Consider the following 25,288-nt stretch of genomic DNA (forward strand, 5'->3'; position numbering starts at 1 on the left):
TAAGATAAAAAGGCATGTCATTTTTTTGTTGGTTTGTTTACGTCAACAGCATAACTCAAAAAGTGAAAAAAATTATTTGTGAGACTTCTCACACTGCAGCAAGACTTCACTTTCCAAATGTAGCATTCAATCTAATCACTGAAATAAATCAGGTTTTGTGTTACTGCTGTGTCAATTTCGTGTTTTTTTTTTTTTTGTGAGCGTGTTTGATTTTAGTCATTAGGCAACAGCTTCAGCAATAGATTGTGCGATCATTTTGGCTGTGAAAGCTGAATGACCATATCTTCCATGCGTTTGGTGCTTCCCTAATGAATCGTGAACATTGTTTTCTTGTTTTTCATCATGTGCATTATTCTATAAAGCCACGTTAAATGAAGCACCTTTCCAATGCAACAGCCGTTTTGTGTATAAAAAAAAACAAAAAACAATTCACTCGTCTCTGCACCGCAGGAGCTGTCCATGGTGCTGAAACTGCACAAGCCTGCGCAGATGACAGAGGAGGGGAATTATTTAAACTGTCCGCACCGGAAGGTCGGTTTGGACTTTGACTGCTACAAGAGAGCAGACTGTGTGCATGTTTAATTCGGAGCTGTCACGACTGACACAATCCAGAATTATGAGAAAGCCTCATGTGTCCTTCAAATGCAGTGCATCTCAAAGATAGATTGATCATCCTTTCCCAGTTCACCTTTTATGTTTCAGCTTTCAATTTCATGGTGTAAATGAGCATTCGGCGATCACGTCGTGCAAAGAGAACGGCTGATCCCCGCTCATGTGAGGCCAAAATGCTCGTCGGCCGTGTCAAACCAATCGCAACGCACGAGGCAATGAGTCACGAAGAGAGCGCACTGAACCCAGTGGACTGAAAGAGGCTGCACTCTGGAGAGGAGGACCAGGCCATCTACAAATGTAGCTGCAGCCAAAGACACATCACAGGCAATTGTCTGCTCAAATTCGTTTTGATGGAAAGTAGATCCGTTATGACCACGGCACAGTTGTCAAAACACATTGGCTGTATTTAAACTGAGTTTTGATTTACAAAAAAAAGAAAAAGAAAATGAAAAAAAATCACTGCTCCTTTTAAGCCAATTTCAGAGCCTGAAATCCTTCCCATGCAAGCACATCACATGAGCAGCCTGAACAGAGATCTGAGAAATATACATGGAAATGTCCATAGAGAAAAGAAGCTCGGTTGAATACCTTCAATTATTAGCTCAGGTTCTTTCTTTTTTTGCTGAAAGGGAGCTGGCGGTTCAATATGGACTACAAAGACATCTTCAAAAGGCCCTAGTTGATAATGGACAAAATGTGACCTTGCGGGGCGAATAAAAGGGCAGGGCGGAGGAGAAAATGGAAGTCCCTCGGCAAGACAAAACTGACTGTCTTGCATTTTTATAGACTGGAGTTCCTGTCCAGGCAAGAGACAATGGAATCAAATGGACAGGATCCATTTGAGGACTGCACACAGCCTTCCAACTGTCACCTCTTTCATGTTGCTAAATGAGAGGAGGGGGAATAGGAAAGCAAATGTGATATGGGAACCAGGCGTTTGTTTAATCGGAATTTGAAGTGCATTGTATGTACAAGCTGAGAGGAAGGGAGCCTTCATCTCTGTAGAATCTGGGATAATGAGGGCAGAGGGGAAGAAGAAGAGATAAGGAATGACAAAGAGGACATGACAAACAGCAGAGAAGGCAGCGCAGTGATTTGATTACACTGCAACTTCTCATTAAGTGGGAAAGACAGCAGACTATGAAACCATGAATCCTAAATGCTCTTTTGAGGGCGTCAGGAACCACCTCTGCCAAGGAGCTAATAAGGTTCACATTAACACCCGGACAGGACATCAACTCCGGGGGAAGACACATGGGCAGAAAAATGTCTCCTAGTTTTGACACTGTGAATATTTATCTCCAACCCAAGTGGAGGTCAGTCTGAATCCCTCAGGCAGATGTCATCCAGGATGAGGCGCTGTCAGAAAACTACAGGCTACACCATATGATCTGACTCTTCCCATCAGCCATGCATCTCGGTGTCCTGTGGGCAACGCTCGTGTCCACGCACAAACACACTCGGACATGCACATCAATGCCAGTTCCCATCACCCCGTCCTTGGTGACACGTATCGTTCTCTTAGCAGAAGCAGAGACTGTAAAGGAAACGTGTCACCGTCATCACACACACACACACACACATTCTTCCCTTACCTGGCAGCAGGCTGTCGTCCCTGGATCCTCTTCAGCTTCAAGTTCTGCTTTCGCTATTGAAGATCTGGCTGACACTTCAAAGAGAGCAGAAAGATAAAAAAAAAATGCTCAATGAACACTCTTTCTTTCCCTTTCCGATTATTACTCCTGATTTCAAACACGAGAGCACAGTCAACAGCTCCGGCGAGCTCCCTCTATCGCTTCTCTCTCTCTCTTTCAGTCCGTGACACTCGCTGCTCCCGCCCACCTACCCAAGCCCCCACCCCTCTCTGCTCCCTCCCCCCCTCTCTCTCCTGCTCCATCTAACTTCCTCTGTCAGACAAAACACACATACTCCCTCAATCTCTCAGCTCACTATTTTCCTGACATTATCCCCACCTACACGCACATTGGACACCAGGAAAACAAACCTCAGTCAGGGGGACTATTAGATGCGCATTCTACTCGCAACACTGCTTCTTCTTTTTTTATGGAGCGTTTCAAGGGGGAGAGGAACAGAGGATGAGCATAAACGAACCAGTCATTTACATGTAATTGTTTGCACGCCCGTGGATTTGATGCAGCCCATGACGCATTCTGCTGACGAGTCAAGGGCATTCCCAGAATAAGCGTATGCTAATTCTCATCCTCAAGGAGATGCCTGGCGTTCCCCTCTCAGGCCCTCCAGATGTTGCACGCAGCACTGCCAGGGAGGGGGCAGCAGATGCAAAGAGAAAGGAGGAGAAGCAACAAAAGTGTGCCAAGATGTCGAGCCTCATGCGGCAACGTAGACGGACGCAAAGTGGCCCATCGATTCGCAGGAACTGGTTCCATAAAAGTCGATTATGACAACATGAAATTATTACTGAGTTTGTCTGTGTCAAGTGGAATAGAAACGACTAAAAATGACTGAAATAAATGTACTCAATCTGCGTAGATGGTTTATAGTTGCATAACAGGGTCAGTAAAGGGATCACCACTGGGGCGGCTATAATGAAGACACAGTGTGTGTATTGCAATATGAACCAACAGTAGTTCCAAACACATTCAGGTTTCTCCCTGGCACTTTACCAGTATTTGAGCGTCTTTGTCTATATAGGTAGTGAGAAGTGCGAGTCAAGCAGGACTCCACCTTTTAAGGTAGAACTTAAGGGCCCTATTCTGGGGAAAAATATCCTGTGGAGATTCTTGACATTAAATAATAATAAAGTGCTTAAACAGGAGATGGAATCCCAGTGAAACACACTTGTGCGTGACTAGACGAAACCCTTGGTTGTGTTAATGTGCATGTAACAGTCAACATCTCCTATTTGCTAAAGCTACTTGTTGATGTCCAATGCTCCTTGGCATGTCGTGATGGGAGTTGGGTATAACTTGCATTCACAACACAATCCAAAACACTAACACTGTTGCTTCCAAGCTGGTAGTCATGGACGGAGAGGGGGGAAGTAAACAGAAGGTGTGTGTTAATGATTACCAAACACACCTGCCTGGACGCCTCGCAGCTTGCCCCTCTGTGTGTAAGCATTGGTTAACTCACTTGTGTGCTCGTGTGGCAGGATGGACATCGATTTCTAGGTGAGGTGATGTGGCCAGAATGGATTTGTGGCCACCAGTCTAATAGCTCAACCTTAATGAGCAGAAGAAGAAGGGAGGCCACGCTGAGCGGAGCGAGCCACTCTCTGTGGAGAATATCATTGTGTCGCTTGGCAAAGTCAGCTGAGCTCGCTCTGCCCAGAGAATTCGTCTTTCACAGCAGGGCTTGGACAGCATGGCTGCACCAACTTTATACTTATCTCTGTTGGAACGCTACCGTACCAGCTCAACAGTTACGAGCTCAGAGGAAGGAACCAAAGACAAGTCCCTTTATGGATTTGGGGATCAGCAAAGACTGAACTGTGATTGAACTGGCTGAACCACTGACAGGGATAAAAAGCCTTTACTCAATTAAAGCAACACCATAACACTGTAGTGGCACCAGGAATAAAAAAAAAGAAAGAAATTGAATGTTTGTTTCAAAGGGGAGAAACATTTAGAAATCTATATGTAATACAGGCCCAGTCCAAGCTGAGATGGAATCATGCATTTCTTTTTTTTTTCCCTTTAAAACACTTTCAAACCACAACAGCCACAAGAAAAGCACTCAGACAGCTTGGCCATTCACCAACACCAATATTATTAGCTTACGTTTATGTTTTCTATTTGTTTTTATTTCGAATATTAAAATCATTTCAACGTCAAATTTAAATAAATGGCAAATAATTTTGTACAGCAGATGGTAGTATGTGCTATAACTTTCTTGAGCAGCATTTAGATGGATAAACACAGACGATCACTAAACCTCCTGTGCGGAGCAAACAAAAATACATGGCCAGACGTAGAGAGTGAGCAAAACCCAAAACCAACACTTCCTCATGAAGGCGTCAGACTGACATTTGTCAAGTGGACTTTTTCTCAACGCTGAAGATGTGGCCTCATGAGTGAATCTCATGGTTACATTGGATACTACATATAGCAAGTGACATCTAGTAGTGTAGTAACAGTGGAATCTTAAAGGAACAATAAATCAGAGTCTGGCTTCCTAGCTATTAGTATAATGTCCACTAGCATTTATCAGACAGAAAAGAGAGTGTAGCCGATTCCATGTCATTAGCAGTGTTGATGGACGATCTGGTTCCGACAAGTGGAACATGTTCTGTCACAAATGTGTCCGTGCAGCTGCCGCAGACTCCGCTGCAGACACGCACAGAGCTGGAGACATCCCTGTTCCATTGTTCTAGAACTTATGGAAGAAAACTAGCTCCTGGCTCTGACGTCTGTCTCCACCATCAGCTCCAAACAAGTGTAAACAGAGGTTTTGGTTGGTGCTCACGCTTTGATCGCTCCTTACTGAAGCACACCGAGTCATGACGTAACAACGTTAGACAGGTGAAAAGAAGCTGTATCTTCCTCTTTATTATTCTATGTTCACGTTCCAATTTGTGAACAGAGTTCAGAAACATGTCGTGGAAATAAAGTTTTATCAGGGTCAAGTGGTCTCTGGATCCTGCCTCTCCTCACTGGCTACATGACGGAGTTCAATTCCTGATGTGAATGATGTTTATAATATATATATAGTATAAGCTTGACTTGTTGTGCATTTTGCCATCTGTGATTACATTTTCCGCTGTTTCGCCACGGATCGTCCTCATGAAACAATAAACATGGGATGGGGGGCGCAACCGGAGACCCAGCTTTACAACATTGAAGCGATCAACCTTAGGCAAATGCTTTTGTTGGAACTGAGGGTTTGGGGCAGATTTACCAAGATTCCTGCCTCAAACTAAAATGCATCGTATTAATGCATTATGTATAAGATTCCTGGTTTGCAGAATAGTGAGTTAGGAGAGACACATGCACGAGGTCATCCATCACAACACAGTCAGGACCAGGGACAGCATGATAACGGATTTACTCAGTGGTGACACTGAAGCCAGAATAGCCATGAATGAATAGTGAATATTGTTCATACACACATTTAAGACACTGTGCATCTTTTCATCATGATTTAAAAAAAAAAACAGGAAACCTACAAGAAAGGATGAAGATGAAGTGTGCTAAGGAAGAAAAAAACCAATGACATTTACACTTAAAAAAAGAGGTCAGAGCAATTCAATATTCCCCAAATGTCAGGTGCATTTGAAGGGCCACGCTTGCACTCGGCCAAATCACGGGTCATGCTTATCTATAACACACAGGAAGTTGATACATGAAGTCAAACATCACTGGTGTTTTCCCTTGCAGAATATAATTCAGCCCAAAAATATTTCCTCTTTAAAGGATGCAGTGAATACAGTACATCGAGGTTAACAGCATGTTGGGAGTTTATTGTCGGTGTTTTCCATATGATTTAATTTCGTTTCTTTTTTTCCTTTTGTATTAAGAAAGACAAACCATCATCAGGTGGTATGGAAAAGATCTTTTAAAGATAAACTTGCTGAGGCAGAGCAAGACTATGAAATTCTGCTGAGGTTCTCGGGCATTTGAATGTGGGAAATCAAGCATAATTACAGCTGATGCTCTCATTTAATCTTTCCGATTAACACCCCCTCATCCCTCACTATCTCATCACCCTCCCTTTTCCTCCCCACCACAGACAGGAAGCTGTTACAAATCAGTTACAGCTTCATCAGTAGATAAGTGTCGATCCAAATATGGAGCCTTCACAAAACTCAATACGAGCAGGTGCTCCATTCACCAGGGTTTCTAGCAACATGAGGACAGCAGATGCACAAACAGCACCTGCTCGGGTCAGAAAACTATTTGATGCTGCTGACGTCAGGCAAGTGTTAGGCTGTGTCCACGCTTAGGAGATGGGGCAAAAAACACACTGGGAATTCTCCACAAAATAGGTTTGAAACTGTGGGGAAATGCTTATTTAAATCCACTATTTGCACCAAAACAAAGTCGCTGTTGAATAACCACAAGTTCACATTTCCTCATGTCCTGTAAATGAATTTCCCACTGCGATATATGAGGTCGTACTGGTTCCATTTTTGTTCATGTTCAGTTTAACAAGTCAAAACAGTTGAATTAGCTTCAGCTTTTCTGTTCTATAGTATGTCTCATTGCATACAAGAGAGCGCCACAGCATTAACAGCCAGATTCAAATGAATGCGATTGAAAAGCAGGTGGCAGTGTTACAGAAGTCACTCGCACAATACAGTAGAAACCAGCGAGGTAGACAGTTCAACAGGATCCAGATGATAATCTGTGACATCACTAAAATACAACTATATGTCCACTTGCGAATGTCTTTGGAAATTTTCATTGCAATCCTGTCTTAACGTATCGACATATATTTGTCAAGATTTGCTTTCACTTTCCTCTATCACTTCCGTCCTTTCCCTATGCCTTTGGTTGTTTCTAGTTATACCATGGTAATGGCACAAGGCTGGAGCAACAAATCATCAGAGCTGTCTTAAGCACTTTGGTTCCAACAACCTGTGCCAGATCCACTCCATTTGACTCTTGGCTTTACTCTGTCACTCAGTTCCTGTTTCTGTCTCACTCTTTTCTTGTGTTGCGCTTCATGTCTGGACTCTTCCTCTAGCATTGTGTCGCTTCTCACTCACTTATCAAAGCATTTGGGTTCCACTCCACTCGGCTCCTTAACAATTTCCCAAAAAAACATGGTGGAGGTAAATTCAGAATGAAACGATGAAGCATCTGAAATAACACGTAGCAGAGCTGCTGACAAGTATTTTGAGTAACTATATGTCAAGGTGTTGGAAAAGTCCAACCAGTGAGATGCATTTTGGTTCAACCATTCACCTAACATTGATCATCTGTGCACATAATGCATATTCTCGCCTTCGATAAGACAGCATGAGAGTCGGCACAGAAGCTCCACCTGTCCTCATCTACATCACCTTCTGTTGTCAGTCTAGTCAGCAAAAGAAGCAGCTCAGAGGTCACAACCTTCCCATCCCCAGCAGTGGCAATGATAGCACTCTGAATGGTAGATGAGTGACCCTCTGACCCCGTGGTTGTGGCTGGCGGATGTGAAAAGAATGAATCAGGACTCGTTCTGAACGTTCAAGTGGCTTTAATGAGACGAATATTTTTGGGGACCCCCGTGTCTGGGCTGAGGCGATGAGGTGCCCCAGGCCAAGTCTGTGCACAGGACTCAGAGGGGAGATTAGTGGGGAACAGTAATTACCTCTGTCCATGAAGACACTGTAATTCAATGATTCCTTCCCACCTCTTTACTGTCACTTTCCAAGGTCAGGAGGAGTTTTTTCAATACACAGGGGAATAAATGTTTTTCATTATCCGTGAAGGAAAAAAGACATTTATAACTCCCCCTTTGTCACTGGGGTTAATTTAGGGGTTAAAGAAAAGGAGGGGGGAGTGACTTTGCAAGACCTTTTGCTCAGTCCTCAGAGACTCTTGAGCAAACCAACGTGGCCAAGACGGTGGGTGGCTCTGGTTCAGACATTGCGTTACGGTTTAGTCCTATAGGGACCGTGCAGTTTGGTTCATATACTCATGCTTTCATTTTTGCCGCTCGGGTGCTCCTACTGGTGGTTATAAGTACAGCGGGATGATTCGGAACACTAAGTAGATTTGATCGCCACAATGGTGGAGGAGAAGAGATGCGTGGGAGTAGCACTTGCCCCCACACGAGCCAGAGGAGTCACGAGCCTGCATCAAAGAGCTCCTCCGCTCCAACTGACATGTAAACCGCCCCTCGCAGGGAAAAACACTTTCATTTTACATACCTGCTGAATGTATATGTATATGTATTGCAACTATGTTGTGAGAAAATAAATAAATGCATTTTTTAAAACAAAGGGCATTAGTTTCTACCAGCATGGAAGACAGAGACGTTTTTGTTTGGGGGGTTTTTTCACACGGATATGCTAACATTTGTAGGGCGACTATTTTGTGTTCAATTTTTGCAACATTTTTTGGGAGAAACCAATTGGTTCGCTTAATAGCTACCCATTCATAACACACTGCTTGTATGATGAGCTTCTCTGCAGTCCCCCAAAGCTTTTTCAAGGTCTGCAGTCACTTTTGAGATCCGCGGATGTAACTTCTTCAAATAACAGATGATAGCTAGTCATCAAGACGTAGTGTTTACTACACTCAGTGTTTACTACAGTGTTTACTACTACAATCAGGAAAGTGCTTCTTGCAGTTTGATATTACTCCACTCAACAAACCATCGATTCTTTTTCAGTGGAAGCCAAGATGATGATGTTTTATTTTATTTATTTTTTCCCCATGCATTCCCAAGACAACGGGGAGAAATAATTGCTCCAGTGAGTCCTGTGTCTGGCTACTTCCAGTCGGATGTCACTTGAGTCGGACATCACCAAGGAGACATCCACAGTGCATTCTGATGAGATGCCACCAAATCCAGGCTCTGCCAGAGGTGAGAATTGCTGGTGGTTGACAGTTAAAAGAGTGGCCAATAAAACGTGCACCTGTCAGAGCAGACACAGCACCTATCTGCTGTCCTCCTCCACTTCAGGAAGGATCGTACTTCTACACCGATGCAGGTGTCCTGAACATTACAGCCGAATGAGTCAAATGAAAACTTCCAAAAGCAGGACTTGAGCTGCAAACCCAAATTGGCCATGAGACTCAGACAAATGTCACAGGAGTGGATTGAACCGTCTCTGCGGGACGCAGTCTGGCTGGATCTGCTCCTGCCTGTGCATGCTGGAGAATACTGAACATGGCAGCACAATTGCTCATTAGGCAGAATTGACTTTTCCTGTCAAGCACCTGTGTTCCTCAGAGAAAAGACAGCTTGCAATATGTTTCCAAGCACTTGCGGCGGGTGATTGATGCCTCTGATGCGCATCAGGTATCAAATCCAGACACCTATGGGTTTTCATCTCGCTACTTTTTTTTCTTCGTCTTCCAACAACCGGGGGATTGCCATCACTCCAGAACACATTGAATCGAAAAGACACATATCATAAGGCAGTCCTATAATGGACAAGAACCGCAGAGGGTTGGAACATGTCGCTGCTGCCTCGCTCTCTCTCCAGCACCTGACTGGTGCGATACCATCGACGTGGCAGAATTAGGCTGCTTCACGGAACCAATAATTGCAACACGAGATCCTAATCTCAATTGCCAGAATGAAGGCAGTGCTGAATGAGAGGGGAAGATCTCCCAGCTGAAAATCTCCCAGTCACGTAGGCGCTCTGAAGTCACTCCCCCGTAAATGATGAGCCCACCCCTCTTTCATCTCTCCTTGTGAGTGACCTTGACAGAGCCCACCACTGGTTTTTCTCACAGAGGACTCCATAGGTTCTGCGTTTGCTGCCTTAACCACCTTACATTCCTTGAAAATAAACATGCATTCCTTCACTATAAAAAATAGAGTGAGCATAAAATATATTTTAAATGCCAAATGAATAGAATTTAAAGTTAAAAAGACACTCAGACACTTTCACCTGCTGTGGACGACAAATTTGAAGTGAATGCAAAGGAGTTACTTCTGTGAACTCAAGCTAGAAATAAAGATTCAGGATCAAGGTGCCCTGATAAGGAGGTGGCATACTACATTATTCCAGCTATCAACCTGCTGGCTAAGCTCTAAAGTTGGAGTCAGAGTAAGACAGAGAATCTAAGGAACCCTGAGACTCTTAGTTTAGCCTCATCTGCCCTAACAGACACCAGAGAGTGGTATTCTTCAGCAATGAAAATTGGGGGGCCAGCTCAGGAGAAACAAGCAGACACTGACTCCTCACAGTTCAACTGAGTTACATGCGGATCATTTTCCGACCTTCTAAGCAGTTGCCCTGTCTCCCTGTGGACTGCGCTCTGCCACTTTGGACGTGTCACGTGTAATAAGGAAGAAAAATTGGAGCGCTCCTTCGGATCCCAGTCAGTATCAGGCTTCCCTCTGCACCTTTATCTGGCTGCACAAGGCCAAGCTCCGCGCTCACAATACAAAATGCCATTTAACAAGAGGAGAATCACTCACTTTGCCTCAGTAAATAGCGGCTGAACCTTGTTTGAACCAGCAGCCGCAGTTCAATTGAGATTTCAACATTAAATTGCAGAGTGAGGCAACCATTTCGGCAGCATGAGGAGGACTGCAGACACTGAGAAAATAATGATATATATATGTGGACGTGTGAGTGAAGCGCTTCACTCCTTTAGAACGTTTGTTACTGGGCTTTTCCATATATCGCTATAATGCATGAAGTGAATACCATTTTTCACGTTGAAATGACTCACAGTGGATTGTCTTAAGTCTAGTGTCAAAAAAAGGGACCACATTGCATTTCTCTGCTAGTTTAAAATAATAATCTAAAAACAATGCATGAATATCCAAATGTATTGCAAAGTAGCACATGGCTGAAATCAAGGAGTTCTGATGTGAATGTATTGCAGACCTGGGCAAAGTGCGGCACGGGGGCCATATGCGGCCCTTTGCCTGTGTTTTTGCTGCCCTGATGAGGTCAGACTATAACTATATGACTGATAAGTAGTCATTTTTCTGTCATTTTTTAAATCATGTTTCCGTTTTAGCCAGTACTGTTTCAACAGTAAACACAACGCATTCATGACTAAACCTTTGTGTCTTCTTTTTCATTTTAGTATTATCATCAAAATTTGTTGAGAGAAAATTCTGAATATTTTTTTAAATAAATTGCCTATTCATCTTCGATGTTTGGTCTATAATTTTATGATGATTTTTATTCAAATAAGATGCATGTAAAATTATTTTTCATGCCGTATTTACATACTTGCTTCCACTGAACCCGGTTCAAAAGATTAAGAACTGTTCATGAAAACTGCAGTTTTTGAAATGAATTAGAAAAGCTTAACATCTATCTTCTTTACAGGTTGTTTTAATAATGATAATGATGTTTATTTTCTCACTGTTGCTACCTGAATTGTCAGCCTTTATGGGTTGTGTATTCTGTCTCTTTAATATAATGAGACCAACAGAAATATTTGTTTTTCCATGTCACCAGGACAAAAGAACAAAGGGGAAAAGATCGTTTTCTTGGATACATTGTTATGCATTTAATATGTTTCTATCAAGTCTGAAGAATCTGGAAGTAAAAGTAGTATTAATTTATTTGTTGATAGAATCGTTGTACTTCCTTTCTAACGCAGCTGTTCTCACGTGGCCATTTTATTTGGGGCTGAAGTTCCGGTAACAGTCATGGACCAAGCAGTGAACAAAGCCATGATGACTCATCTTTGTAAATGCTCTGTTCAATATTCATGTATTGCTGAACACAATGAGCCAAGCCAATGTGATATTAGAATTTAGCAAGTGAATAGTTGCACGAATGACGTGTCAGCAGCCATCAGCACAAATGATTGTGTAGAGATGGTACCTGCTTCTTGGTGTACTATGATTTTCTCTGAGTATTTCTCTTTTATTCCCCTAAGGGATTCCAACTATAGAAAAGGTTGCCAGGATTTCTTGGTCACTGAGAATTGAGCAAGTTTTGACATTTGGAAAAGCAAATTCTAGCTGTGCATTTCACACCTAGGCCTTCAGTGATGTCCTATCACGCCAGACTCCAAACAATACCTCTCATAATACCATTATTTATGACACCACAGCTGGAAAAATAATATCCACTTGCACGCTACTGGCCACTGCATCACCTCAACTATGTCCAAAACAGACTAGATGAACAAGATTGTACACTCATTTTCAAAGTCTCAGTTTCGTGTCCTATAGACTCCAACAAGATGGCCATATCGTGCAGCACCAGAAACATGTCTCTTATTGTACAGCCAGTGTGCCATGTCATTAACATATAAAACATAAAAATATATATATAACATATAACAAGTATAACATAAAATGTTATACGCTACGCATGGGGTCGTCACTTGATTGGAATTGGCGAACAAACTAGCCAGCAGAGTTATCTAGCTGGTGCGGCTGTAGCTCCTGAGGAAATGCTGGGGCATAGATCAGCGCAACTACTAAATACTAAACGTCAACTAATATATTAAACATCTCTGGTTTCATTGGTCTGAAGTTTATTTGCCTATAAAAATCAATACAGTGGTACCTCGGTTTTCGAACGTCCCGGACTTCAAACAAATCGGAGTTTGAAAAAAAAATTCTAGATTTTTTTCGCTTCTGATTTCGAACGAAAATGCAGAATTCGAACGCCCCCGAAAAAAGTCGGAAAAAACATCACGTGCATGGACCGATCAGCTGACCCACGACACGCTTTGTTATTGTGTATAACGCAGCCTCTGTATGCAGACGTGTCCCGTTAGCTACATTTACTGACTGTTCTTTCTTCATATTGAGGCGTAAAACCTTTCCTGTCTCCGCACTGGGCACTCCAGGGTTTGATGTCCTGTTGTGGGCTGGAGCTGAGACAGGGATGAGGCGAGTCTGGGACAGAGTGTTACTTGGTTTATGACTTTGTCACAGCCAAACTGCACAGAAGCGCACATTCAGAGCTGGACACGCACCGGGCAGCTCTTCACTTCTGGAGAGACGGCACTCACTCGGCAACCCCTACCACATGCAGCGGCCACACACATAGAGGAACAGCGCACCTGCAGCAGACACTCTACATTCACTCCTACAAAAGCCTATTTTAAGGCTTGGTACCATTGTTTCTTTTTCCATTCATTGTAATGGGAAAAATCGATTCAGATTTCGAACAAATCGCTTCTCGAACGGCCGTCTGGAACGGATTGTGGTCGACAACCGAGGTACCACTGTATTTCAAAACCTCTCCAATGGATTTCATGCACATAATCTTTCTGCTGATACATGGCTCTCAACAACGGATCGAAAATGGAATAGTCAATGGGATTGAAAATGGAACTTAAATCATGTTCCGGAAATCCTTGACGCTGATAAACATCTGCTTAAAGTTCATCACCTAATTTATCTGCCACAACATCATACGCACATTGCATCTTCAAAAGTCCCATTTCTCGGCTTCAGCACTCGCTCTTTGCCGGTCTGCTTTTCCATCTTGAGATTGTGGCTCATGGTAAGCAGCTCCACGGGCTATTGAACCTGGAGATTGTTCTATACATGTTGCATGTGTGATATCTCGGATGCTGTGAGCGGAATGAGTGTCATTCCAGGTTCTGATGCCGGGGAATGGTTTTCTGTTGCATAACTGCAGGTCTAAAACGGTGCCGCATCAGTCAGGGGTCCTTGTTATTCATTGAGAGCGTTGTTGTTGTAGATTTCTCTCTGAATTGGACAGGGTTGTTTAGAGAGCGCTTGCGATGCTCAGGACAAAGGCAAGGTTCTTGATAAATTTCGCATCATGTCAGTCATCCTAATTATACTCATCGTCAATCCTACTGTGAATATGACACGTTTACTGATCTGAAACCAGCAGGAGAAACCCCTTAACTGTTTTACTTGCTGTTAGTGACTTTTCAGCGCAATTTAATTTCTCTGAATTGGTGTTGTAACCACCACTTAGTTGTGTGATTACCAAAAGACAATGTTGAGAACATGTTCCCAAATGTCAATCCGCCACTTCTGTAAAATTGTTACAGAAATCGGTACCCTGGAGGCAGATGAACCTAAGTTTTATTGAGAGTTGAGCAAAGACTCTGCTGTTGTTTCGATGGTGATTGTGTACAAGGACAAGCGCATTACGAATGATAAAGAAGCAGTACAGTTTCCATTTATCAAAAAATACAAAGTGAACAGAGTACAGAGTGAATGTAGAGTGTCTGTTGCAGGTGCGCTGTTCCTCTATGTGTGTGGCCACTGCATGTGGGAGGGGTTGCCGAGTGAGTGACGTCTCTCCAGTTCCAGTATTGGTTTTAACAATATGTTAAAGCAGCAGCTGGTATGAAGCCCAGTGTCAAACTCATGACCCGGGGTGCCAAATCCCTCCCGCCAAGCCAATTTTATGTGGTCCATAAGAGCTTTATCGGAGCTAAAGCCAATTTAATACATATCTACAGGACACTAAGAACCAGCTCACCAACAAAGCATGTCAATATCTATATAACTCACAAACAGTTAAGTGTCCATGACACAAAGCTTTCCAGCCAGAGTGAGTCATCAATACACTTCCAAAGAAAGTGATAAAGGAGGAAGAAATTCTGATGATAGACAGTAGATTTGTGCTTGAACAAGACTTGCAGTGGTGGTGAGCCATGTTAAAATTAACCGCCCCAAAAAATGACAGATAATGTTTGGACTCTAATTTCCTAATATGGAAGTGCCTGTAATTGTCTAGTAATGACATGCATTTGTTCATGTTATTTCAATAGTCTAGATAAATTCAATGCTGAAAACATCAACACATTATTTGTGAATGAATGGCTGAGAAGTTTGTCTCCACGCAGCATCTCTCGCTACAAAGCAGAATGACTTGCTTAGCAACTGTCTCCCAGCATGCCTCCCGACAACGATGCTCCTTGTGTGTCGTGCGTCGACACAAGGCAAGCCTCTGTGCACACAGGTCTCCACCAGGCTCGCCATCTGCTGCGTGGAGGAAGCTTCTGCTGGTCAAACATGTTTGTTTATGGTTGGAGAATGTGTTGAATTGACTCTTTGTATATGTTTTTGGTAATGTGACAGCTTTTCTTTACAGTGGCGACTGCACTAGCAAAATCTTCGAAGCCCACAGGCGTTGTAAGTGTTTTAAGATCGATTGGCCATCCATCATTTTCATGGTCACGAGCCGCATCATCAGATGGTCTGTGTTTTTCATCCTTCATACTGACAGTCATCAAAATGTGAAGCTGTTTGCTGATTTAAAATAAAGAGTTGAGCTGTTTATCTCAAAAATATCTTGAAGATTGGCATTACATGGACTGACTGACTTTCATTTCATGAAAATCCATTCACTATTTTCTTTCAGTTGCTATTGACAAATAAACACTGGAGAGAGCGGATTGAGTTGTCCTTGAATTGGCGTGCTCCGCCAGCGACCATGAGTCAGTTGTGGTTTGCTACTCTTGTGTCACCACATGTCATCCTGCGTGAATCCCCCACCAGGGCTTCCTTTAAGACCCAAACAAGGATCTCGATTTCAGCTGCACAGGTCTTTATCTGTGTGGCACTGAGCTGTCCAGCAAAGACACGGCCCTGAGCAAACAAGATTACGTTGATGAACACAGGCAGGTTTGTTTACTCGCTTGTGCCAAGGATCTTTGAGGGTGAGTCAGTGCCAGGAGAAACTTTAGAGTTGAAACGCAAGCTGAGCTCCATGGGCAACATGGGTGTTCTGGTTACACACACACACATATATATATATATATATATATATATATATATATATATATATATATATATATATATATATATAGAAGTCAAGAGTCAAGGCCATGTTTCTGCATCCATTATGCTCAGACATTACTTTACTTTTACTTGCTTGTGCCAAGGATCTTTGAGGGTGAGTCATTGCCAGGAGAGACTTTAGAGTTGAAATGCAAGTGTGCTAGAGAAAGGCACTGAGCTCCATGTGCAACATGGATGACAGTGTTAAAAATCCATCAGACTCAGACATCATGTTGCAGACCTCATGGCACCTGAAGGATTAACACGAAAGGGTCTTCCTGTCTCATCTTATGATCTACCTCATGATTTTCAAACCCTATTTTTAAGTGATACTTTTTGTTTTTAAACAGCTGAGGACGTTTTTGTTATGATCACACCAAATCATTTTCCGCACAAGTCGCCTTTTGTTCTTTTCATCTTTTACAATACAGTGGTCGATCACAATCACTTTCAGTCTTTCAGTTTTCATTCAGTCTCCTTTTGTGACTGGCATTTCCAAAAAAACAAAAAAAAAACACTCCAATGCATCAAGTCCTATACATCAGGTACCTCCAGTTTGTCAAACCACTGAGTACTGCATGGAGGAGCTCACATGGTTAAGCAATGTTTACTGTATCAAGCCGCCACATCTGTAGCGTTGAATACATAGACACATTGTTCATGGACCACTCCAGTTCAGGTCATTTGTGATCATGATTGATGCGGACATGTGTCTGGTGCGCAACGCATTTGCCGGACTCTGAAAGATATTTGTGCGCTTGGTTGGCAGAGCGCCATTTGAAGCCGTCTCCATCTTGTCCGAGGATGGCTGATTCCTATCTGAGTCCCTGTCATTTCCCACAATGGTTTATCCATCCACTGCAGGCGGTGCTCTCACGGCTAGCTGCAGCGGGCTTGCTCTACATACACATGCCTGAAGCTTGCCAGGGGACAGAGGAAGGATGCCCTGTCCTTAAATGACGAGATTACAAAGAGATGTTGTGATCTTGAGGACTCAAGATGCAGTATCTCACTCACGATTGATTTCACAGGACAACTAAAGGGCGCAGACAATGCCACACATGGGGTGTGTTTTAGACATCACGCCTTCATTTTCTATCTTTTGTCTTTTGCCTTCAGTAGAGACAGTCGGTACATGCAGCTAAATACTGTCTAGCTGATGCTGGGATTTAAAAAATAACTGATCATTGCACATTTGTGTGGATTCAACGGGCTGCTTTCTTGCGTCGCCTTATATTATGCGATACGTAACCACACTTGTCATTACTGTCATTACTTGACAGTAAGCTTTAACCCTCTCCCACATAGTGACTACTCCAGGCAATAGCTCAAAGGCTCTTTGCACCAATATTCATGTGTGTAAATCACCAATGGAGGAGATGAGGTGCAGCACAGGGGAGGAATGGCTTCCCCTTCCTTGTATTTTGGGAGATCCTTACTAGGACATCATTGTTATGTTTGGTCTCTGTGTGCTTTTATTTTGTTACTGCCTGTTTTTTTGTATGTTGTTTTCTGTCCATCTTCACAGCAGCGCAGCAGGAACACATCGGCTAATCAAGCTCCACTGATTTCTACAGCTTGGTTCCAGTCTGCGTTGCCAAATGGGTGCTTGGCGTTCACCGGTAAAGATCCCCTCGAGACTTCTGTCGCGTTCTTTGATAACTTTTTATTGTGCGTGCCTTTTCTGCCGCTTCCTTGGTTACTTCCTAGTTTGTCTTCTGTCCTTTTCGATCAGCTTTGTGCTTCATGTGAAAGTTTTGTACTCACGTTTTGTTTTCTTCCTTGCCTGTGTTTGAGTACTCCACCACCACGCGTTTTTCGTTGTTTGGGCCTCATGAGTTTATCCGATTTGCTGGTCCCCGTTGTTTAAGCTTGATTGTAATTCGCTTCTTCTCCGTTTCAGGTTTTTCCCCTGCCCTTGAGTGTTTCCCTCGTTCCGCGTTTTGGTGGCAACGCCTTTAGTTCCTCATTTCCTGTTTGTTATTTCTTTGTTAACTCGGAATTAAACATTGTTAAATTTAACCTTGTTTGTCCTCGAGTCCCCTGTAAGCCAGGTATGATCTTAGCGTTTGGGTGTGTTCTCCTGAGCCATCATGACAATCATGGAGCAACGTAATGGTAAACATTAAGAGCATAGATTGTTTTTGGTGATGTTCTCCACGACATCCTCACTCTCAAACAGTGAGTATTTGCAAGTGGACTTTTGTGTTGTATGTTGGAACGCTAAGGGCTGCTAACCTTATCCCCTACTTTTCAAACAAAACATTTTACTACATCTGAAACAGGAACATTCAATTCATGCATGACCAGGGTAAATATACTGTACATTTATGAGGCCACATGTCTCTATTCAGTAGGACCCAAGTCAAATAAAGAGTCCTGTATATATAATGTTGGAAAAATCAACCTCGGTTTCTTCAGTTTCCTCTTATCACATGATGGATGGTGACTGAATTCACTCATTTAGGTCCCATAGGCGTCTTTTGGCTCAATTTTGCTCTGTTAGTGGCTGTTTTACTGGGCTATACTGTCAAAAATGGCCAGTATTCGTCCTTGTCCTCCCACATTTGTGACAAATACCGTTGAGATGAGATCCTGTCTGACAGACCCACCCCCTTCAGATTCATCACAGCGGAATGAGAGTGGTAATGTGTCATCAGCGGTGTCTGCCCTCTGTGGCACAAGGCAAGAGTCGCAGTCAAGTTTATGTGCTCGCAAGGGCAGGCAAACTAAAGTAGGCCAGCGAACGGGGGGGAGCAGCTGGGGGGCTCATCTCCATGGTGACGGCAGTGAAAGAGCCAGGTGCACCTGTGTTGCATAAGAAATGCAATCAAGACAATGGTTGATTAAATATTTTTCTGCACGTCTCATTTCAAGCGCTTCATGGGCTACGACTTGGCAGGGCATCATTAAGAACGATTTGGTGCCAAAGATTTGAGAGAATTTCAGGGTAAGTTTGAGCAAGCGAATTGCTTTGAGGTCTAGAATGTAAGTGTTTTTCCAGTGCATGATAATGGAGCTCATTGAAGTGTCATTGGAACAGCCTCAACCCCTACGAACCCATTCCATATCTGGCAAAGCCCTCTCAGCTGTACGGCACTGTTTCCATGCTGAACAGCAAGCACCCCAATCTCAATGTACAAATATGCAAGTCTAATAAAATCGAACAAATGTGCATGCTTTATAATACTATTGGCAAGTTAAAACTGACCTGCCAATATTGATGTTTACAGTGTTCTTTTTTAATAACTTATTGAAACATATTGAAAAATGATCTCTAGATAGCGCAATATTTCGCCTTTAAAACATCGGCGGTGAGGCAGTCAATAAAATAGCTACTTATAGACAAACATCTGCGTATTATATCAGGGACTAGGTGGTGCATTTCTTGGTCATCAACGAGTCAAAAACAGATCTTCCTATACCATGAATTCCATGAGTTTCCTTGTTGTTGCTTCGCCCCTCTTACCGCTCATTAGAGATGCTGACTGTGCGCTCCAGCTAGCTTTAGCTTTAGCATAACAAAGGTCCAAATGTTGCGTGGGGTAGCAAGTTTTAAAGTGTCAAATTAGATTTGTTGTGTTAGTGATAGATTTGACTACGGTCTTGTTTCACAGTTGGCTTGTATGACTTGGATCATGCTCCTGCTCTGACAATATGTTTGCTGGAGCGAGCAGCAGGTGGCTGTGGTCATGCACACGCCCAGATCAGGCACAACCTGGTGGACGTGCTGATCACACAGTCATCTCTCACAGCAGAGCGGGAGGAACAGTGACCTGCTTTACAGAGGTAGATAAGATCGATCGATTTCCAAAATAGGAAATGGCCGATCGATGATCCTGCAAAATTAAGGATAACGGCGCCCCTTATGGTTACATACTGTAATTCCATGGACTCAGAATCAGACTAGTGAATCAAGGACCTTACAATCCTCCTGTGTAAACAGTGATTGACATGCATCAGGAATTTAAAAGAATGTGGCTGCTGTGTAGGACGGTCTTCATCTTTTCAGTCCATTAGTTACAATGTATCCATATCACATAAAATGTCATGTCTGCGTTTTTCATGCTTTTATTTTTGTGATTCCCGGTTGGGTCTCGTTTCCGTTTCCTTGTTTTTCCCCAGCTTTCCAAGCGACACAGTTGGCATTCATCTGCTAATCAAATCTTCATGGATATCAACACCTCGGCGCCAGCTTGTGCCGCCAGATGGTTACTTCGTGTTCCTATGGTAAACTCTTCCAAGACTCTACTCTCTCGTGTTGCCTCTCTGAATATTTTACCTTCTGTGCGCGCTTGTTTCCCTTTTCAGCCGCTTCCTTAGTTCTCGCTCTCCTTGCTTCATTCTCTGTTTCCACGATTATTCTCCGCTCGATCCAAGTGTGAGTGCTTTGTAAATCTCACTTTTGTTTTCTGATATATATTGTTATTTCCTCGTGAGTGTTTTCCACCAACGAGCATTTTCTGTTGATTGGGCCTCGCGAGTTGATTCCCGAGTGCGTTTGTGTTCTCCCTGTTTAGTCAGGCTTGATTATAATTCGCCTCTTTTCTGTTGCAGGTTTTTCCCCAGACCTTGTGCGTATTTCCTGGTACGTGTTCTGGTTCCAGTGCGCTTGGTTCATCGCATCTGTTTGTCTGTGTATAACTTTCGTTGTTTCTTAAATCTTTAAACTAACCTTGTCTCCGAGCCTTCTGTCAGCCAGCACACATTTCACCTGGGTCTGATCCCATAGACAGCCACGGCATGAACATTTGAACTCCAGGTGCGCCAGCCCAGATCCTTGCTCCATTCATATTTCTGCTTCCGCACATATATAAGGAATCATGAACTGGACGTGTAGTTGAAGATTGCCTGTGCCTAATGCACCCCTCCAGCGTCATCTCTCAACAAGCCACCGAAGAGGCTGACACAGAGGGCAGGAAGGCTCCATTGATTTTGGCTCGTTCAGGATCCAACTGAGCTGTCATTTGCTCCTGCTGCCTAGTTGCTTTTATAAAAAGTAGTTGCCCTGAAGGATAACCGCTGCATTTTTATCTTCAAATCTGAGGGGACGAAGTGTGCTCGGGCAAAAGAAAGCACTAACTGCCGTCATTTTCTTTATCTTCCGCCAGGATGTTGAAGGAGACCATGTTGGCTGCACCGGGGTTGTGTCGGCTTGAACCCTGCTGGGACGATTACACCGGCGGGACACGAGTGCATTTACGAACTCTGCCGGTAAAAGCATTGCTGAGCTTGTTTGGCCTCTGTAAGAAGGTCCCATCGTGAAGTGGCACCTCCAACAATTACAGTGTCATGTCAATCGTGCATGGGTGAATTTCCAGACTCTTCAGAATGTGCTACAGTTGCTGCTCTTCCCCTGGCACTGAACGCACAATGTATTCAGAGATAAGATTTTCGGCATTGTGTGGCAGACTTAGTCATCCTATCTGTTGAACAAAGCAGCTCATCGGCACAGACTTTATTCTTAGAGGTGTGAAAATCTGCCGGCAGATTTCTGAAATAGCACTTTTTTTGTTACCTAGCAACTCGTTGGGAGCCTTCTTTGACACGGCGCTAAAGGAAAAAAATATTTAATGTAAAATTACTGAGTGAAGTGACAGCAAGAAAAGTGTTTCCTGTAAAATGCCAGTTGAACCAAAGTGGTGTCCCATGCATCACAAGGCAAACTTGAGGGCTGGCTTGTGAGATGGAGGCGGTGAGGGTGATGAATCCATGCAGACAGAAGGTTCACTGCTGTTTGAACACAACAAACAGACACACCGAATTAGACTCCCGTGTTCAATTTACAGCTGACTGTGAGCCAGCCCAGCATTAAACAAGCATCTGGGTTCTTTGGCTCTGGTTGCCATCAGGAGTCTCTAATCCTTTGTTAGACCCAGCACCATGTTTGACGTTCGACAACGTCTTCATAAAAATAATGCACCCTCGCTCGTGAGTTGAGTGGTCCGCTGTCCAGAAAGCCAAATGCCTTACATCATTTCTGACAGACGAAACAAGGACACTGTTCGAAACACGAGCCAAATTCGACTGACATTCATGCCAGCGTTCTCGCCAATTAACTCAGCCAACTTTATACCTTGGTCTTCGAGTTTGGAAGACCTTGATACGTTGCCCAAAATATTCTTCAGTGCATTGATGAAAGCAAACGCTTCCCTCCAGTCTGGGCTGATTCCACACACCATGAGCACAATAGTGATTAAATCTCTCCTGAAAGAAATCCCCAGCAATAAACAGCCACCGGCCATTTTAGGGAGAGATGGTTTTTCAAATCAAATCCATGCCTTTTGGTGCACAATAATGTTTTTAATGAATTTCAGCGGCGTTTTCGCTGCCAACACACACCATAGAACTGCAGTTATGAACAAAATGAACAGCAGTTATGAGAACAATGCTGCATGAAAAACCTCCTTCTTGGCAGACAAAGTGACTCTCTGGAACTGGTCTGAACACTACTTCGCTTAACTTGCAACTTGAGTGAACAATGAGCCCATGTGGGGTTCATCTTCAGACCGATTCTCGGTGAAGAATCGGGCTCGCTTATCATCATTCACTGCTCCAGATGGGGTACATGAATCATATTCAACAGGGGGTGTGAAAAATAAACTCCCTCAAGCTCAGTTGACGGCAGTATGTCTGGTTCTGGATCTGTTCTTATGAGTCCTCCCAGTCTGACATGACCAGGACACCTCACCGAGGAGGCATCCTCACTGGAGAGCACTAACTGAATCACAGCAAAGTGTCCGGGGGAATCACACAAGAATCACGAGGGTCATAAACGCAGCCCAGAGGACTATTGGCCCGGGAGAGAGCTGCAACTCCAGCTGCCTCAGAAGGTCGGAATCCATCTGAATGTAAATGACGCCATGAGTGCTCCATGAGATGATGTCATCATAGAGCGTCTCTCTGCCACAAAGCAAACAACATAGTCTGCTAACTTTCTTTGCAGTTTTCCAATTGAAATAGCATTAGGCTCTGTCCACATGGAGCCACCCATTTTTTTCCATGCCGGTTTCAAAAAAGTGCTCCGTTAATACTGAGCTGTTTCTGCCATCCAGAACTCTCTAAAATGATCCCGTGCCAGGACTGTAGAGGTGCCGTAATGCACAGTACAGCGCATGCGCAAATGTGGCCTCTGAGCTAAAATGAGCACTGCAGCGAAACAAATCAGTAGCAAAGAGATGCCGGTGTTAACCGACGATGCGATTCAGCTTTTATTACATGAGTCAGAGACATGAGAGACATGGGAGAGCGTTCAAGGTTCTCAGCAGCCATGTGGTCACCTGCTTCCTGCTGAATGGCTGTAACCAGCTTGTATTTAAATTCCGTCAGTTCATGTTTGATCGGGGTTTGAGGAAATAAACGTTCAGTGGATGCGTTACACCTGGGTTTGAGACTGGCGTCTTTGAAAAGCGTGTGCCGCTCACATGACAACGATCATTTGCTGCTTATAATGACAGAGTAGGTGAAGATTTTGAGTTCATGTGTGTGGCCCACAGCCTGAACAGTTATCGTGGAATGTACACTCATTTGATGTGAAGTGGCGACTTCTGAGAAAGCAGAGGCAAAACCTGTTTCCATGGCAAAAAGACGTCATTTCTTTTTATCCATACACTGAAAATTCACCTCCTCCAAGAGTGACTTTTTTTTTTTTTATATCTAGCATTCACGATGTTTGTTTTTTTCCCGCTATTTCTGAAAATTAGATGTGGATGGAAACCCTGTTATAGATATCAGTTGATGCCTTCACGGCGGAGCTTCAGCCCCAAAATACATATGTGCAGATTTCATTTTGTTTTTCACTGCCGTGGTACTATGTTTGTTGAAACAACAAGCCACATTGAGGAACGCAATCTTGTAGTAATACAACAACATTTGACCCATGTCAGAGGGAAAATGGAAGGAAGGAAGGCAAGCATATACAAAGACACGAGAGTTGTCCCACTCCTGAATGAGAACAGAACAGAGAAAGAAAATTATATTCAAGTCTTGAGAATGATACTTGCATACATGCAATATGTATAATACAGTTTTGAACTCCATTTGGCATGGGAATCTGACATATATTAGTTATAATAGACTTTTTCCTTCAAGGTCATTTCTATCTCAAAAAGAAAAGCTCCGGTTTTAATGGGTTGAAGTAGCAAAAGGCACAAAAGTGCCTTGAAAAAAGACATGTTTTGGAGAGCGCCTGCCTGAGGTCCAGCCCACGACCTATCATAAGCTGTCAAATCTTTAGCTCAAACAAGCATCCTTACGGTGAGGAAGTTAACACTGGTGCTCTGTTCAAATGTTTCCCTGGCAGATTAATTTTGCTAAACACACAATTCAGTGCAATTATGTCGGCCTCAGTGTGAGTCATTATGGCAGTGAGAAGGGGAAATGGGCCAAGGGCTGCTCAGACGCTGAGAGGCAACTCAATTGTTCCAAAAATTCAACCAGTCAATCCATTAAGTGCCCGCTGACAAGATGACTGCACATCTTCCTGCTCAGATGTTTGTGGTGGTTCAGTGCAGCAAGCGCTGATGCGAGCTTTGACTCATGTGAAAACCAGAGTTTGAAATCACACTCATATTTGTTTACGTAAACAGAATGAACGCAGGAGGGAAATTGAAAACAGCATTTCTTCAAACGTTGACATTTTGGTGTAATGGGCTGTTTTGACTGAGAATCTCCTGCCAGTTTATTATCTTGATTTCAAGCGTCCTCGACGGCTCGCCATGCAAGCCAAAGGCTCTGATTGTGCAAAGACTGTTTGTCTGGAGAGAAGCAAAGTGTCCGTACAGCAGTGCCTGAATATTTATATGGGCATAAGATCATCATGACACAGAATATGGCCACACATTAACCTGCAGACAGTGAGTTCCACATTTGATCTCATATCATTGGCGTGTACATTCATGTCAGGGTAGTTTGAGCATGTGTTGACAGAAGTTTCCACGCCTTCTATCCATATCTGCGTCTTTGTAGTAGTAGTTTCATTTCTGGCTCTATGAATGACCAACAGTGCAGTTGAAAATTAGGTGGTTTCACTCTTGTGTGCACACGTGTGCTCCACTTCTACCTTATATGTCACAGTAAATGCGCTTCTCTTCACTCCACTGGGGTCAGTTCCATCACTGGCCTCTGACATCTCATTTTGCTACCATGTCCAGGACTGGACCAAGTGCTGCCCCACAGCACCTCCCCAAAACAGGCTGTAATAATAATCATGTAAGCAAGTTCCCCTCGGTCTGAGCCTGAAAATGCTAAGTGAGCATAGAGCCAGTGTTGACTCAGTAACCAGTAAATTCCTCAGTGATTGTTTTTTCTTTTCAATCCTGCCATCTGAATCATT

At 43.4% G+C, this 25,288-nt stretch overlaps 1 protein-coding gene across 3 annotated transcripts in view; it reads right to left on the minus strand.

Moving 5' to 3' along the window:
- syt1a (synaptotagmin Ia) overlaps positions 1-25,288 on the minus strand; it is a 137,392-nt gene that overhangs the window by 72,372 nt on the left and 39,732 nt on the right. For all 3 annotated transcript variants that reach the window (XM_053863121.1, XM_053863124.1, XM_053863122.1), the window contains exon 3: positions 2,208-2,281. The gene's annotated coding sequence lies outside the window, so the exon portion shown is untranslated. The remainder of the gene's footprint in view (positions 1-2,207; positions 2,282-25,288) is intronic.

This window comes from Synchiropus splendidus, chromosome 4, assembly GCF_027744825.2.
Source record: "Synchiropus splendidus isolate RoL2022-P1 chromosome 4, RoL_Sspl_1.0, whole genome shotgun sequence".
NCBI lineage: Eukaryota > Metazoa > Chordata > Actinopteri > Syngnathiformes > Callionymidae > Synchiropus > Synchiropus splendidus.